The sequence below is a fragment of the Mustela nivalis genome, assembly GCF_964662115.1.
Source record: "Mustela nivalis genome assembly, chromosome: 11".
Taxonomy (NCBI): Eukaryota; Metazoa; Chordata; class Mammalia; order Carnivora; family Mustelidae; genus Mustela; species Mustela nivalis.
This window is the reverse complement of record NC_139030.1, coordinates 6123378-6139504: the sequence shown is the minus strand read 5'-3', so window position 1 is coordinate 6139504 and position 16127 is coordinate 6123378. Positions and strand designations below refer to the sequence as shown.

At 33.9% G+C, this 16127-nt stretch overlaps 1 pseudogene across 1 annotated transcript; it reads left to right on the top strand.

Moving 5' to 3' along the window:
- Positions 1-953: 953 nt before the first annotated feature.
- On the top strand, positions 954-13311 carry LOC309844091 (heme oxygenase 2 pseudogene; annotated as a pseudogene). The gene is made up of 3 exons: positions 954-1100; positions 2442-2523; positions 12409-13311. The product of its transcript is annotated as a heme oxygenase 2 pseudogene (transcript).
- Positions 13312-16127: the final 2816 nt, after the last annotated feature.

The window sequence follows — 16127 nt, the reverse complement described above, 5'->3', positions numbered from 1 at the left end:
TTAGATGATTTTTTAATTCATTGTGGGTGTTTGTTTAATTCAGGAACCTCATCCATCAAATAACATTAAATTGTTATTACCTGATGATTTACTACCACGAAAACTATTTGTCTTTCACAGACATCAGTCAATATGCTAACATAACTGAGAGATGGGTACTAAAATGTGCATTGCTCCTCAAAGTCTTTAATTATAAAACGATGTGCAAACTTCACTCTTAGTTCACTTTGAAAAGCTGAGAAAGCATTACCCCATTGTGTATGCATTACACTGAAGGCCATGAAATACTCCATTGATTTTATAATCCTTGCCATTAGCAGTTAAGTGTTTATATTATTCTGCTCCCTGATAGTTAGAAAACTTGTTAGGATATTATTTTCTTTGGCTTTGTTATACCTCAAGAGTTGTTTCTCAGGCATGTCTGGGTTTTACTGAACATATTCCTTATTTTTGACATTTTACTCTTGAGGATTTTTTGAAATGGGGTATCTGTGCCATGTAGATTGGCTCTTTCCAAACATGTAACTGTATATACAGAGTCATTTCATTAAGCCCAGATGGTGTTATGATTAAGTGGATAGTCCCAGGCTTTAAATAACAGACTACCAGGCCTTGAACGCTAAATATGCCTCTTACTAGTGGTGTAATATGGGAAATATTATTTTACCTCTCTGATCCTCACTTTGCCTATTATAATACTCATCTTCTAGCATCATTTTGAAGATAAAATGAGAAAAGTTCAATGTTTATTATTTGCCAGATGTTTTTCCGAGTGGTATTTATTTATTATATTACTTAATACTTGCCCAAATCCCATGAAGTTGATACTGTTATTATGCCCATTGTACGAATGGGGAAGTTGCATTAAGTAACTTTTCCCCTAGTCATACAACTAGACAATGGCCACATAAGACCATCAGTCCAAGCAGTGGGAGTCCAGAGCCTGGTCTGACATGCCTCAGAATACTGACTTCTTATGTCCTCATGTGGTACAGAACTGTCATGGGATCCTCCTGGCCCTCCTGGTCCTGCTGCCAGCTGTTACTGGTAGAGATCGGATGTGGGTAGTGCTTCGTGTCACTGCACAACTCCCAGATTTGGTAGGGGCTGACCCATAGGAGCATGCCATTGTTTCCTGGCTGTACTTTGTTCTCAAGGGCTGAGGATATACCTGCACATGTCACCATAATGCACCTTCCTCTGGATTAAGTTAAATTAAGCACAGAGAATAAGAAAGTTGTAAAGGGATCCATTGCACATAAAAAAGAATTGTGGTGTCTAAGAGCTGGATGATACCAGGCAAATAGTAACTAGAAGTTCTTTCAGTTTTAAAATGAATAAATTGCATCTCAAAGACTTGTTTTAGGTCTTATAACACTTTCTAGGCCATAAAAAATGCTTTCACTCATATTTTCCTACAGGATAGCTCTTTCAGAATGTGCTACTATCCCCATTTTACAGCTGACAATATTTGAGGTCCCTAGAGATTACAAAATTTGAGAAAACTGAGGTGGTAATGTCAAAACTTGAGTTTGAAATCTAAATGTCTCTTTTTCTAAACCAGGGCTATCTTGATTTAACAATGTGTTCGTGCTCATCATGCTATCTTCCCTGTGTGTTCAGGACAATATATCAGAGCAAAAGAAATGGGACTCTGGTGCAAAATGAACCTGAGGCCAACTACAGAATGTTCCATTAATTTTTCAATTGGCTAAATTTCCTTACTTTACTGGATCTCAGGATCTTTAGTTCATAAAAATGAAAATATTCAAATAAATGCTTAGAGCATATGAAACCTCTGAAATGCAATTTAATTGGTGGTAGTTCCATATTTATTTGGATATATTTATTTTACTTTCAGTTCCCATCTACTGCTGTATCTCATGGAAAAGCTGCATGTGGCTTTATACCTCAGATCTAGAGATGGAGGACACAAAGTTTAGAAAGACCCTGGACAGAGGATGAACCACAACAATAGTACATTCAATATGAGAAGAGGAAGGAAATATTTTCTGTTCCCAAGGCTCAGGAAATCATGTCTCCCTCAAGTTGGGGAGATTAAGCAAAGTAAATGATACTATAGTAATGAACTTCATACACATATTTTAAAAAATGTGCAGTTCTTTTCCAGGGTCCTCTGCCACCTCAAGGATCTAAATACTTACATGGTATTTCATATACCAGCAGTCCAAAGGCAAGCAGTGCTAAGTCATCAGAAAGTGTGGAGTAAGGATAGAAAAGCTAAAGTTGTTCTAATCAAGAAAAGCCTGCCGGGACAGGGTGGAGTTCAGGAATGGAGGCAGCCACACACAAGTAGTCTCTTTCACAACTTGACCTGGGGCTGTTCCTGTGATTGGGTGTCTCCACCAAGAATGTCCCCGAGGCAAACAAATATGTTTTGAATGAGTTAAATGACTTCCTTTCTGTCTCTTCTGTGCCAGGCACTGTGGGAGCATGTGGGATATGTCTGTGAAGAGAAGACAGAGACTCTTCTCAGGGAGCTTCCAATCTATGTATGTGGTGGTGAGGGGAAGGGGACGAGCATGTTGAGAAGGTCTATAAATAGAGTAAGTAAACTTTTTAAAAAAGATTTTATTTATTTATTTGAGAGAGAGAGACAGCAAGAGAGGGAACACAAGCAGGGGGTGTGGGAGGGGAGAAGCAGGCTTCCCGTGGAGTAGGGAGTCCAATGCAGGGCTGAATCCCAGGACTCTGGTATCATGATCTTAGCTGAAGGCAGATGCTTAATGACTGAACCACCCAGGTGCCCCCAAATAAGGAAACTTTAAAAAAAGAAAGAAAGAAAAAGAAAATCCTGCAAAAGAATTGTATTTCTAATTTATTTGTTTGCTTGCTTTTCAAAAATAGACAAGATTATCTAAGCGTTGCCAGAATACCTGAGCAGGAAACAAGTATTCCAATTTTACCACCTCTCCAAAAATTCCAATCAAGCAAAGAAAGAGTGAAAGTAAAGACTGGGTATCTAAAGAGTCAGAGGAAGGAACTGGTATAAAGCAAAGGCAGAGTGAAGATACTATATCTTTTTATGAAGACCTGAGAGTTTGCTTAAAGCCATTATCTCCCCTGCTCAGAGGAGGAATTAGAAAAACTTTTTTCAAAGCATCAGATAAAGTGTTATTTCCCCACTTTTAAAGTGGATAAAAGTTTGGCCAAAGTGGATGAGAACCAGCAGATAAATCTAATGGAAACATTCCAAAACTGAATGAAACCACAATGTTAAGAAATAGACTACAACAACAATCTTAACCTTTGGAAGGGGTAAAGGAAATATTAAGGTCCTTAACTTACACTTAAGGACATTTCCATACCTATTTTTACCCAAAACCTTTTAGGAAAGAATATGTTGTGGGTCACACATCCTTTGGTTCTGAGAATGGGGAAGAAAAATGTGAAAACTATGAGCCATAAAGAAAATCAGGTGAAAGCCTGAGAGACCCAGCCTCAAGTCTGGCACAAGTAGCCAAGAGATAAATATCCTCAAATGGGCCTTGTATATATATTGTTGATTATAGGGATGCCTGGGTGGCTCAGTTTGTTAAGCGACTGCCTTCGGCTCAGGTCGTGATCCCAGCGTCCTGGAATCGAGTCCCACATCAGGCTCCTTGCTCGGCAGGGAGCCTGGTTCTCCCTCTGTCTCTGCCTGCCTCTCTGTCTGCCTGTGCTCACTCACTCTCTCTCCCTCTATCCCTGACAAATAAATAAATAAAATCTTTTAAAATAAATAAATAAATAAATAGATTGTTGATTATAATACTATTTTTTCTATCTCAAAAGACTATTCAAAGGATCATATTACATACAAATGCAGCAGTTTAATAATGGTCATAATAATAATAAAAACGCCTGTCATTAGTTTTAATTGTATTTGGAATAACTTCTCAATTAACATGCACATGAATTGTCAGGATACAATATCGCATTTCAGAAAATGACAGAGACAAACCTATCTTAACATATTAGAAGGAGCATCAAAACTAAACAAACAAGCAACCAAAATTTTAGCAAGTATTCATAATAAAGGTTGAATAATGAAATCCTGCCATTTGCAATAATGACATGGATAGAACTAGAGGGTATTATGCTGAGTGAAATAAGTCAATCAGAGAAAGATAATTATCATATGATGTATCTGATATAAGGAATTTGAGAAGTAGGGCAGGGTGTCATGGGGGTTAGGGAGGGGAAAAATGAAACAAGATGGAAATGGGGAGGGAGACAAATCATAAGAGACTCTTAATCTCAAGAAATCAACTGAGGGTTGCTCGGGGATAGAGGGATCGGATGGGATGGCTGGGTGATGGACACTGGGGAGGGTATGTGCTATGTACATTTGGTGTACAATGTAATTTGATGTACAATGTGAATTGTGGAAGAATGATGATTCTCAGACCTGTACCCCTGAAGCAAATAATATATTATATGTTAATAAATGTAAAACATGGAAAAGAAACATAGTAATGTGTGTTTTGATTTATATACAGAATCGTGAATATCATGTCATTTTTTAGACTCAGAAGAAGTTCAGGGCATAACAACTTCATTAACATAAACTTTCAAAGAAGAATGCTCACTTTTTCTTTTTGAAACATAAACCATATGATTATTTTTACAGTTAATTAGAGTAGACTCTGGTGGTGAAATAGAAAGTTTCCATAGACCAATGTGGGTACAATTTATATTTTGTTCATATATGATTGTTCAAGTCTGGATCTAAATTTCATTAATACAACCAATACAAAAGTGAGCCAATCAGTCAAATCCCTGGTACTTTCTCCCTATTTTTTTATTATGGTAAAATACACAAAACATAAAATTTACTATTTTAACATTTTTTTAATGATACCCACTAGTATTTGTAATCTTTTATTTTATTTTATTTTTTATTTTTTATAAACATAGAATATATACAGTTCAGTGGTACTATATTTGTCTCTAATGTTATGCAACCATCACCAACATTCATTTCCATAACTCTTTTCACCTTGTAAAATTGCAATTCTATGCTCATTAAAATTGTAACTCCCTATCCACCTTGCTCTAGTTTTTGGCAACTACAATTCTATTCCCCGGTCTCTATGATATGATTACTCTAAATAACTCATATACATGCACTCATACAGTATTTATCTTTTTGATTGGCTTACTTTACTTAGCATAATATCTTATAGGATAGCCCCTGTAGCATCATAAACCAAAAATTCCTTCTTTTTAAAGTTTGAATAACATTCCATTGCAAGTATATACCACATAATTTTTATTCATTCACCTGTTGGTGGACAGTTGTGTTGCTTACATGTTTTAGCTACAGTGAATGTTGCTATAAACATGGGTGTACAGATATTTCTTTGAGAGTCTGCTTTCGATTCTTGTGGATATGTACCCAGAAGTAGAATTACTAGATCATGTGATAATTATATTTTTAATTTCTTGAGGACCCACCATATGTTTTTCCATTGTAGTTGTACCATTTTGCATTCCCTCTAACAGTGCACAAGAGTTACAATTTCTCCACATCCTTTCCAATACTTGATATTTTGTTTTTTGCTTGTTTGTTTTGATAGCAATCTTAATGGATATGAAGTAGTATCTCATAGTTTTGATTTCTAATTCCCTAATAATCAGTGACTTTTAGCAGATTTTCATCTGCTTTTGATCTTTTGTATATCTTCTTTGGAGAAATGTCTATCCAAATTTTTGTCCATTTTGAATTTTTTTTTGGTGGTAAGTTTTAGGAGTTCTCTTTGTTCTCTGGATATTAATCCCTATTCATATGTATGATCTTCACTTATTTTCTCCCACATGTTGGGTTACTTTTTTGCTCTGTATTGTCTTTTGATGTACAAATTTTTAAAATTTTTTTAAGTCCAATTTGCCTATTTTTTCTTTTGTTGCCTGTGTTCCCTATGTTTTTAAAGAATTCTATAGTTTTAAGTCTGACATTTAGATCTTCAATGTATTTTTAGATTTTGTATGTGTTGTTAGGTAAGAGTCAGCATGATTCTTATCCATTTTTTTCAGCACCATTTAGGGCAAAGACTGCCCTTCCCCCATTGAAAAGTCTTGACATTTTTGTCAGACTTGTCTCTGAGTGTTTATTTGACCATGTCTCTGAGTGTTTATTTTTGAGCTGTCTATTCTATTCCATTAGTCTATATGTTAGTGCTTATGCCCGTAACACATTGCTTTGATTACTGTAGCTTTGTAGTGAGTTTTGAAAATAGAAAGTGTGAGGTTTTTTCATTTTCTTTGGGTTTGTTTTTCTTTTCCAAATTTTTGTGTGTTTTTTTTTTTTTTGGAGGTTTCATAGAGATTTCTGGTATTTGTAAGCCATATTGCTTCTAAGTGATTGAAATAAGTGTTTAGTCTTCACCTCATAAATTGTATGCACATGTGCAGATATGCAGAATAATAATAAGTACTTCATATGGAGTTCAGGATGCATCTGGGGTACAGAAGATACTAAGAGTGTCACAGAAAAAGGGTCTTGTATACCATTCTAAGAAGTATATCTCATCTCTATGCCTACCTCTTCTACCAACTATGAACTAAACAACAAGTACTTCCTGTTGCTGTGACCCATCCAAAGGAAAATATCACTCTGTCAAAGGGTGAGACACTAACTGGGTTGTTAGCCACTGCCATGGCTTTATTTTCTGTTTTCATTTTGTGTATCTGTGTATCTGCACTTATGCATATGGTTAATAGGGTGAAGACTACATGCTCATTTCAACCATATAGAAGCAACGTGGCTTAAAAATACCACAAATTTCAGATTAAAGGGAAAAACAACCAGATACAACAAAAGAGATATATTGAGCATGTTTTCATATTCAAGTTTTGGAGTCTGTTATTCTATAGAAAAAATATATGAATAAATCATACATCAATCAGATGACTCTCAAGTTCTGGCAGAGAAGTATTTTTATTGTTTGGTTGTTCTTCACTCTGGTCTAAGCATCCACAGTTGTGTCTGGTGTGCAATATATTCTCAAAACATTTAGGTGAAATGAGAGATGAGGAAAACAACAGGGAAAGGACATATTGACTATCAATTTATTTTTGAAAAACCAGGTACTCTTCCTGATCAGCCATGGATAGAATCCATCTAGACTAAGTCAGTAACAAATATTATATTTAGGGAAAAGATATAAACCCTGACCTTAAGAGAGAAAGGCAGGAAAGCAGGACTCACGGAACTCAAATCTGCCAGGAACTAGGTTAAAGATTCTTTACATGGTGTCTCATTTAATCTTTGTAGCCATCCCATTAGAAAAACATCTTCAACCACATTAACAGATGAGGTGCAGAAGAATAAGAAGGTAAAGTAACTTGTGCAAGGTCAGACAATTAAGAAGTATCAGAGGGAAGAGTCATTTTTTTTTTTTTTTAATCTTTTTGACTCCCAAGTCCAGCACTGTCTTTTGCAATACCATGCTTACCTTTTGGAAGATTCAAAAATCTTTAAGCAACAAAAAGTATAGGAAATGATTTAAAAATGTTCATTTTAAAGACTAAAATGAAGGGTCATCTATTTTAGAATAAGAATGGATTTTAGGGACAGGAAAACCAAAGAGAATTAGAAGTTTTTTCAGTGTCTACTGACATGTTTAATCCTACAACCCTCTATCAAATGATAATTCTCAAGAAACAGAAAACTTAATAAATCCCTACAGTCATGAGTCAGATGTAAGACTTGAGCTACAAAATTCATGCTATTCCATTAAACTGTGAGGTTTCTATGAAAACTATGGCAGAGGAGAGAACACTGAAATAAAACAACAGGCTTGTTATATAAAGCCTCACACAGATCACTCTATGAAAAATATAAAAATAAAAAACATAACAAATGCCTCATTGTGTATCTTAGTGAGATTAAAGAGAAAAACAACCGGATACAACAAAGGACATATATTCACCATTTTTCCATATTAGAACTTTGAAGTATATTATTTTATAGAACAGATGTATGACTAAAAAAGAAATAAGTAATAAAATCTGACCTGGAATTTCACTAAAATTCTTGGAATATCTTTAAATTATGTTGGATTTCAATTAATTTATATTTTTTCAAAATCTCAATCAAATGTTGCAGGACTGTGAGCCAATAATAGTTAACATATTGCATTGCATTCCGGTTATCACAGGAAACACTAAAATTCCTAAGTAAATTTATTTAAAAATGATGCTTTAGCTTCATAATTAGAATGCCAAATAATTGCCACTTCAAATAGTTAGGCAGAATTGAGTATTTCGTATTTTGGTGTTTTCCTCTTCCCTAAAATGTATTCAAAATCTTATTTATTTATGCATTGATTCTTTTATCTTTGGGCTAGATGCATAAATTTGTAACAGCTGATGTACTTCTTATAAAAAAAAACTACACAAATACACATAAATATGCGCACAAAACTATCAAGTTCTGTTATATTTTCTCCTGACTTTTTAGATGTACTAGCCATTTTTTAGTTTATCTACTGAATGTGGCAAATATAAATCTGTCAAAAGAAATATATTTTATGAAAATATAATCATAAATTAAAGACTGAGTAACTCAGCCAGTAAAAAATAACTCCTTTTTTCCAAAAGTAATAGTATATTTTTAGTATGTCTGAGAGGATAGTGAAATACTTATGTCTGATTGACTGCCTTATTAATTAGTGATAGACTTGAATTTTAGATCCTGTTTAGAAAATAAATCATAAATAATTTGAAATAAAAAAAAATAAGTTATTGCAAAAATAAGTTCTTGGATTTTGATGAGCCTAATCACTTGGGTTTTCAGAGGACCATATAGACACTCTGCTAATATCCTTAACAAAGTCAGATGTTTCCAGTAATAGCTTACTATAGAAGTTGACTCAATCCTCTTGGTGAAAACAACTAACCCAAAAGAAAAACAAGAGTAAATTTTTTCAAATCAAAAGTAGACTGAAATATTACTGGACAAGTTTTAGGAAAAAAAATATATTGGAGACATAAGCTATTGTTTGGGATCCCATCAACTTGAGAGGCATCTGTCAAATCTGGAAAAATCTACTGAGACTCTGAGAATATTAAAACCTAAACAAAGCATTTGAGAAGCCCATGGGATAGAAACAAAAAGTAGAACTTAGGAAATACAAAAAAGGGAGATATGCTCTGACAAATCTTTAAGAGGCAGCCCATGGATAATGTTAAATTAGAATAAAAATTGAAAAATTGAAAATAAACTATCTTATAAAAATAAAATAATTAAGCCCAGTTTTAAATAAACTAAGTAATTAAAAATTAGATTAAGATGATCATGGAGGGGCGCCTGGGTGGCTCAGTGGGTTGAGCCTCTGCCATTGGCTCAGGGTCCTGGGATCGAGCCCCGCACTGGGCTCTCTGCTTAGCGGGGAGCCTGCTTCCCCCACCTCTCTCAGCCTGCCTCTCTGCCTACTTGTGATCTCAGTCTGTCAAATACATAAATAAAATCTTTAAAAATCTTATTAAAAAAAAAAAAGATGATCATGGAATGTTATTACCTTCATGTTTTTAAGTCCAAAGTTGAATTATCTCCAGAGGAACACAATACCATTCTGGTTCTTAAATTACTCCTACAGTTTTGACAGCATCAAAGTAAACAGACAAATAATGAGACAAGATATAATGTGACTGTAAACTTTGAAAATAAATTCTAAGTAAAGATAGATTCCCAGAGTACAGGCAATAAAGTTATCTAAATCAGTTAAGATAACTAGATTTCATATGTTAAGGAAAACTAAAGAAAATATTTGAGAGTTTCTGTAGAGGACTGGAAGCAATATAAATATTAATCCAACTCAAATTCTAAAATTAGCAAAGAAGGATAAACTTACTAAAATTAAGGATTCAAAAGGTAAGTTTGGCAGCATAAGTGACAGAATTACTAAAATGAAAAATAGGTCATAAGAAAATATATAGAATAAAGCACAGAGGAGATAGAAACAAACAGAATGAAAAGAGTAATGTTAACTAGAGAGCAAATATAAATGAAGATTCCATATTTGAAGAGAAACTGGATAAAAGTTTCACAGAACAAAACAAAACAAAAGTAAACAAAAAACTATTAGATGCTCCTAGGATGAATTCAAAGAAAATCATATTTAAGAAAATTATGTTAAATCTGTTTAAAACTAAAAAGAAAAGAAAAAGTTAAGCAAACATAATAAGGAACACTAATTACAGAAAACTAAACAAGTCATAAGTCTCTTAAGGATATTCAAAATATATTTTTTAAAGATTGTCAACTTAAAATTATATAACCATAAAGAATTGCATTCCAAATTAAGACATGATAAAAACATAAACTGGTTACATGTGATACAAGAGAATATTAACAGATTTTATTAGACTTTAATCAGTGAGGTTTCTATGTTGCAATATCCAGCATAACCATTAAGTGAATTAAATAAAGTGAATTAATGCAATTAAGGTATTAAAAAGTGAATAAAGGAGAAATACAAAATGATAAAATTCTAATCAATAAAAAAGTGGCAGGAAAAAACATCAAGAAGAATCTAGAATAACTGGAGCAAACAAAAAGCAAAAAGTAGGAGCATTTAAGTCCACATATACCATTATTTAAACTAATGTATGCAGACTAAGCTCAAATTAAAACATACACATTGTCTAACTGAATAAAATAACAAAAAAGTTTAACTCAAAGTCAAAATATGACAATTTTAATTTATGCAATTATTAACATAGCATAAAATATATAGATATAAATTCTAAAATGACAGTATTAATGTATATATACCTGCAAACATTTTATTTTATTTACTCAAAACAAGTAAACAAAAACATTTTATTTTATTTTACTCAAAACAAGTAAACCATAAATAAGTCAAGGATAGAATATTTATAAAGTTAACTATGTACTGGGCTACAAAGCAAGACTTAACAAATATCAAATGATTTAAATCATAAAGGATATATTCTCTGATTACAGAATAAGGAAGCAAAAAAAGAAAAATAGCCAAAACATATCTAGAAAATGTCTATGGTTTAAAAGTTAGGAAACAACCTGCATAATGAACTATAAGTCAAAGAAGACATTAGAATGGGAATTAGTATGTGTTTCAAATATGTATGCACACACACACAAACACACACACACAGAGCTATATAACAAAGCTTCACTTCCAAGAAAATGTATAATTTTAAATATGTGTGAGTGTGTTTGTTTTTTTGTTTGTTTGTTTTAGGATCTCATTTATTTATTTGAGAAAGAGAGAGAGTGACAGAGAGAAGGAGCAGGGGAGAGGCAGAGGGAGAAAAGCAGACTCCCTGTTGAGCAGGGAGCTGGACATAGGGCTCAGTCTCAGGACCCTGGTGTCATGACTTGAGCTGAAGTCAGACCCTTAACTGACTGAGCTACCCAGATGCCCTGTGTATTTCTTAAAGTAAGTTTAAAAATGCATACTTTTAATATCCACCTGAAGAAGTTAGAAAAAGAATGGCACTTAAACAGAAGGTTTAATATAGAGAAATTTGAAATAGTTACTCAGAAAATAAATAGAAATAGAAAAATCAATAACAAAATAGACTAGACAAACAAACCCAAAAGTTAATTGCACAGAAAAGCTAATACAATTTATGAAACCTGGTAAAAATGCATGAGAGAGAAAGAGAAGGCATAAATACCCCATATCAGAAATGAAAAGTAGGTCATAACCTCATATTTTAGATACTACAGACATTAAAAACTTACACTAGATATAAATTTATTTCAAAAAACTCAAAAATGTAGGCAAATTAGAGAAATATTTTGAAATGTACAGCTTATCAAAAGTGATCTAATCAGAAAGGAAAAAAAATGAAAAGTATATAATATTAAAAAATTATAATAACTACCAATGTCCACTGACACCACTTTCATTTCATAAAAAGAAAATAACATTTATACCCAGTTGGTTTCACTAAATTTTACTAAATTTTAAAAAAGAAAGAAGCTGGATACAAAAAAATCTGCTAATAAGAATATAAGAAAGGTAAACAGTGGTGTAATTCTCTCATAAATCATACTCAAAAATTCTATGAAATTTTAGCATATTTAACCCTGCAGTGTATAAAAATCACATTATCTTGTGAAAGCTGTTATTCCCAGAAATGCAAGATTATTTTAATATTCAAAAATCATTCAATACATTCCCTTGTATTTGAAAGAATAAAGGATTAAAAAACATTTATGATAATCTTGGTAATTCCAAGAAAAACAGTATTGTATAATTCCACATGTTATTGAAAAGAAATAGGTTTTTAATAATAGGAAACTATTAGCGAACTGATATAGGAAATGTTATTTATTCTCATAAAATGTTTATAAAAACTATAACAGACATTATTCACAGTATTTAAATATTAAAAATCTTTCTTCTTAAGATGAGGAACAAACCCAGTTTGTCAAGGACTTCTTGAAAGGCAAAATCAGGAACTGTTTAAGCTGGCCTCTACCGCAATTTACTTCACATATTCAGCCCTCAAGGAGGAAATGGAGTGCAACAAAGACCACCCAGCCTTTGCCCCCTTGTACTTCCCCATGGAGCTACACCGGAAGGAGGCACTGACCAAGGACATGGAGTATTTTTTTGGTGAGGACTGGGAGGAGAAGGAGCTGTGCTCTGAGGCTTCCCAAAAGTACATGGAATGGATCCATTACCTGGGGCAGAATGAGCCAGAGCTACTGGTGGCCCATGCCTATACCTGCTATATGGGGGGACATTTCAGGGGGACAAGTGCTGAAGCAGGTGGCCCAGTGGGCCCTGAAACTTCCCAGCACAGGAGAAGGGACCCAGTTCTATCTGTTTGAGAATGTGGACAATGCACAACAGTTCAAGCAGTTGTACCGGGCCAGAATGAATGCCTTGGACCTGAACCTGAAGACCAAAGAGAGGATTGTGGAGGAGGACAATAGGGCCTTTGAGTACAGCAAGCAGATATTGGATGAAATGGACCATGCTGGCTCCATGTTGGCCAGGGAGACCCGGGAGGATAGGCTCCCCATGCATGATGGGAAAGGAGAGGTGTGCAAATGCCGGTACTATGCTGCTAAACCAGAGAGAGGTGCCCTGGAGGGCAGCAGCTGCCCCTTCCAAACAGCCCTGGCTGGTGCTGAGTAAGCCCAGCCTGCAGTTCATTCTGGTCACTGGTGTGGCTCTGGTTGCTGGCCTCCTGGCCTGGTACTACATGTGAAGGAACCATCATACCACATTGGCGCCTTCCTCCCGAGTGACCACTGGCCTGCCCCCACCTCCACCGGTGACAAAGCTACCACCTCAGGTGACTTTTTTTTTTTTTTAAATGCTGATTTTGAGAAAACAAGCAACCAATAAAGGTGAGACGCTAAAGCCTCAACAAAAAAAAAAATCTGGTACAGGAACAAATCTGAATTACTACCACTTCTATTCAATATCAAATAAGAGGTTACAGGCAATGATGAAGAAAAAGGAAGAAGAGGAAGAGAAGTAGGAGTAAGGGGGGGGGGAGAAAAAGAGAAAGAGAAAAAGGAGAAGAAGGAGGAGGAGAAGGACAACAACAACAGCAAGAAAAAGAAGTAATTGTTATATGGTTTGAAAAGAGAATTCAGTAAAGTCTCAGGATACAAAATCAATGTGAAGAAATCTATGCATTGGCAGTTTCATTTATACATGAGAAAGAGAAATTAAGAAACAATTCCAATTACAATTGCACCAAAAATAACAAAATACCTAGGAATAAACCTAACAAAAGAGGTGAAAAACCTATATTCTGAAAACTATAAAACACTGATGAAAGAAATTGAAGACAACACAAAGTAATGGAAAGATATTCCATGCTCATGGATTGGAAGAAAAAATATTGCTAAAATGTATATACTACCCAAAGCAATCTACATATTTAAGGCAATCCCTATCAAAATACCAATATCAATTTTTTACAGAAGTAGAACAGAAAGTCCTAAAATTTGTGTGGAACCACAAAAGCCCCTGAATAGCCAAAGGAATCTTTAAAAAAGTAGAAAACAAAGTTGGAGGCATCACAATTCAAGATTTCAAGTAATTTTCCAAAGTCGTAATAATTAAAATGGCATGATGCTGGCACAAATATAGACACAAAGATCCACAGAACAGAATAGAGAATACAGAAATAAACCCACAATTATATGGTCAATTATTCTCAAAAAAGCAGGAAAAAATATCCAGTGGAAAAAAAAAAGACAGTGTCTTCAACCAATGGTACTGGGAAAACTAGACAGCACCATGCAAAATAATGAAACTGGACCACTTTCTTACACCATTCCCCCAAATAAATGCAAAATGGATGAGAGTTCAAAATGTAAGACCTGAAAATATAAAAGTCCTAGAAGAGAACACAGGCAGTAACTACTTGACATCAACCATGGCAAATTCTTTCTAGATAGTTCCTCTAAAGCAAGGGAAACTCAAGTAAAATTAAAATATTAGGACTTCATCAAAATAATACCTTCTACACAGTGAAAGATACCCTCAATAAAACTAACAGGCAACCTATGGAGTGGGAGAAGATATTTGCAGGTAATATATTTGATAAAGGGTTACTATCCAGAACTTACACAACTCAATACCCCCCAAAAATCAAATAATCCAATTAAAAATAGACAAGCAACATGAACAGACATTCCTCCAAAAAAAGACATACAGATGGTTAACAGACACATGAAAATATAATCATTATCACTCATCATCAGGTACCTATAAATCAAAACTGCCATGTGAAAGCCCATCATAGCTTTCTAAATGGCTAAAATTAAAAACACAAGAAACAGAAGGTATTGGTGAGGACTTGGAGAAAAAGAAACCCTGTTTCCACTGTTGGTGGGAATGAAAGCTGGTGCAGCCATTGTGGAAAACAGAGGTTCCTCAGAAAGTTAAAAATGGATCCAGCAATTGCACTACTATTTACCAAAGAATACACAAACAGTAATTCAAAGGGATACATGCTCCTCTATGTTTAAAGAAATATTATTTACGATATTCAAATTACAGAAGCAACTCAACTGTCTACAATAGATGAATGGATAAAGATATATATATATATATATATATATATATATATATATAGAGAGAGAGAGAGAGAGAGAGAGAGAGAGAGAGAGGGAGAGAGAGAGAGAGAGAGAGAGAAAGAGAGAAACCAAGAGAGAAAAAGCTCTTGTAATTAACACCAGGTAACCTGTATATTTATGACTTGTGTACATTTCTTTTTATTGTATATTTCAGTGAAGCTTATTTAAAAATCATTGGAAAATCATAAATACATATAAAATAAAATAAGGAAAATAGGTTAATAGATACAAAGACAGATTTAATATATACAAAATATATTAAAAATTAAAAAAACTTTCAGAAAACTAGAAAGAACATAATTTCTTTAAATCGGATACCATGTAACACAGCAACATCCCATTTTATGGTGAAATATTGTTAACCTTTCCCTATGAGTCTGGAAAAGAGTCAGAAATAGGTATCAGGATCTATTCCCTATTACACTGTTCAAACAGTCATGTAATAATAAAACCAAAAATTTGAACAGCAGTACATTGTGTAAACAATAATACAAGAATATAGACACTTGCTAGTAGAATCTACAAGGTTACATGGTTACTTGATTGGGGAGATTACTTGATTAAATATCACCATATATACATTTCAGCAATAAATGAAAGCTGAAATTCAGAAAATAAGACTATACATATTTAAATTACTGTAAATGATATTAAGTACCTAGGACAAAATTTAATGAAAGATGTGCAAATCCTCCACATGGAAACTGTTAAAAAGTATCATGAACAGAAATTTTAAAACACTTAAATATGTGATCTTTTAAAAATGTTGCTCAGTAATTTGCAGATCTATGTCAAAAAGATAATAGAGAAAAAATACGATTAAAAATGAGTAGGGAATGTAAAATTAGTATTTTTCAAAAAAGATATACAGGTGGCTAACAAAGACAGGAAAAGATGCTCAGCAGCACTAATAAACAGGGAAATATAATCAAAATCACAGTGAGATACCACCTTACACCTGTCAGAATGGCTAGTTTCAAAAAGACAAGAGACAAGATGGGATTGGGAGGGAGACAAACCA